Here is a 2357-nt window from a genome sequence, read left to right as displayed (position 1 = left end):
CCACCATGCCTGGCTAATTTTGTATTTTTAGTAGAGATGGGATTTCACTGTGTTGGCCAGGCTGGTCTTGAACTCCTGACCTCCTGATCTGTCTGCTTTTGCTTCCCAAAGTGCTGGAATTACAAGAGCCACTGGGCCCAGCCATATTTTTGCATTTTAAAAAAAGTTTTACCACCTGTGTATGAATCTCCAAGTGACATACCTAATTTTACTAAGCCTGAGAAGTTCTCTTTTCATATTTTAGCATATCTGAGTTGGGGATGTGCTCATAATTGATGGCTTGTCATGGTTTAATTAGCAGCATTTTTTTCTTTCTTAGAAAACCATAAAATGTCGTTGTTGTTATTATTATTATTTTTGAGATGGAGTTTTACTCGGTTGCCCAGGCTGGAGTGCAGTGGTGAGATGTTGGCTCACTGCAACCTCTGCCTCCTGGGTTCAAGAAGCTCTCCTGTCACAGCCTCCTCAGCAGCTGGGATTACAGGTATGTGCTGCCTCGCCCAGCTAATTTTTGTATTTTTAGTAGAGACAGCATTTCACCATGTTGGCCAGGCTGGTCTCAAACTCCTGATGTCAAGTGATCTGCCCGCCTTGGCACAGCTGGGGCTGCACACTCCATGGAGCCAGTGGGAGCCCTCCCCTTTCTGAGTTGAGACCGGAGCTCTCTATGCCGCTGCAGCCACCCAAATCGCAGTTGCAGACCCAGGCCTCCTGCTCTACAGAGCAGGCTACAGTGGCCCAGACTGCAGCCGTGGATCTGAGCCTCCCTGTGCTCTTGGAGGAGCCGAGAACAGGCAGGGTCTTCCTCCCAGGTGCAACTGCAGCTGTAGGACCTGAGGCTGCAGACCTGGGCCTCCTGCTCCATGATGCAGGCAGGAGCCAGGGGCAAGCGGGAGCCCTGCCTCTTCTGAGTTGGAGGAGTGGGAGCTCCTGTGTGCAGCTGCTGCTGCCCTCCCAGGCACAGGACCCAGGTGTCTCTGCAGCCTGCACCCTCAGACACCCCAGGAAGGACCCTCGTCCCTGCAGGCTCAAGGGTGTCTGTTCCCACTGCCTGGCCTCTCTCTACTCCCAATATTTGTTCTGATTCAGAGCTCAGAGCAGGGTTGGGGCCAAGCCCCAGGGCCATGAATAACAGCAGGAGGCAGACAGAGTCCTGGGTGGAAGGGGTTGGGGTCCCCAGTAAGGCCCCACCTTCAGGCCAGAGAGGGCCTAGAGGCTAGGAGCAGGGCCACCAGTCCCATTGACTGGAGTAGAGACTTGTGCCTCTTCCAGCTGGCCTGTGGCCACCCATGGACTAATTGGCACACACTTCCTCCCCTCTGAAGTCCATGGACGACTTGGGCTCAGCCAGAGCAGGGCAGAGGACAGCCAGAGGACAAAGAGGGCAGAGACCAGCTGCAGAGTGGAGTACCCTCTCCACTGAGAGCTGCAGAGAGGACCTACGGGCAGAGAGGAGCTACCCTCTCTGCTGAGAGCTTCAGAGACCTGCAGAGATGTGTGAATGACTTGGCTGTAGAGAGGAGCCATCCTCTCCAGGGCCTCCTGTCTGCTAAGAGCTGAATACTCCACTGGAAGGCGTGCCTGCAGAGAGGAGTTACCCACTCCTCTGAGCTGTTCTAACACTAAACAAAACTCTTTTTCTTCACCCTTCACTTGTCTGCATACCTGAATGCAGGACAAGAACTCATGCAAAAACTTGGGCAAAGGCATCCTGGCCACAGAGTTTCCAGCAAGAAAATTCGACACCCTAGAGATCCTGTGATAAATGTGCTGGGATTATAGGTGTGAGCTGCTGCTCCTGGCCAGAAGGTTATGTTTTACATATGTTTAATATAGTCTGCTCTTGCTTGTTTTTGAACCTCATAAATAAAGGTACATTGTATGTGTTCTTTTATGTCTGTCTTCTTTTTAGTCAACATGTTTGTGACTGTAGAGGAGTCAGATCACTTCCAATTCCCCTTTAGCTCTATGTAGTCTCTTTGGCTGGCTCTAGAAACCAAGCTGACATGAGGCAGATTAACAAGAGAAATGCATACACATTTTGTTTGCTTTACATGTACATGGAGACATTAGCAAGAGATTGAAGTCTGAACAGGTGGCTAAAGCAAGATGGTTTTATACTTTTTAGACAAAGAACAGCAAATTTGAGAAGAAATGACAGGACAAACAAACTAATCAGTATACCAAACTGGCATGTTTGGGGTGGCATATCCTTCTCTCCTTTACGACATGCATCCTCTTTTTTTTTTTGAGACGGAGTTTCGCTCTTGTTACCCAGGCTGGAGTGCAATGGCGCGATCTCAGCTCACCGCAACCTCCGCCTCCTGGGTTCAAGCAATTCTCCTGCCTCAGCCTCC

This window comes from Cebus imitator, unplaced genomic scaffold, assembly GCF_001604975.1.
Source record: "Cebus imitator isolate Cc_AM_T3 unplaced genomic scaffold, Cebus_imitator-1.0 Scaffold22, whole genome shotgun sequence".
Classification (NCBI taxonomy): Eukaryota; Metazoa; Chordata; class Mammalia; order Primates; family Cebidae; genus Cebus; species Cebus imitator.
Note: the sequence above shows the minus strand (reverse complement) of the source record.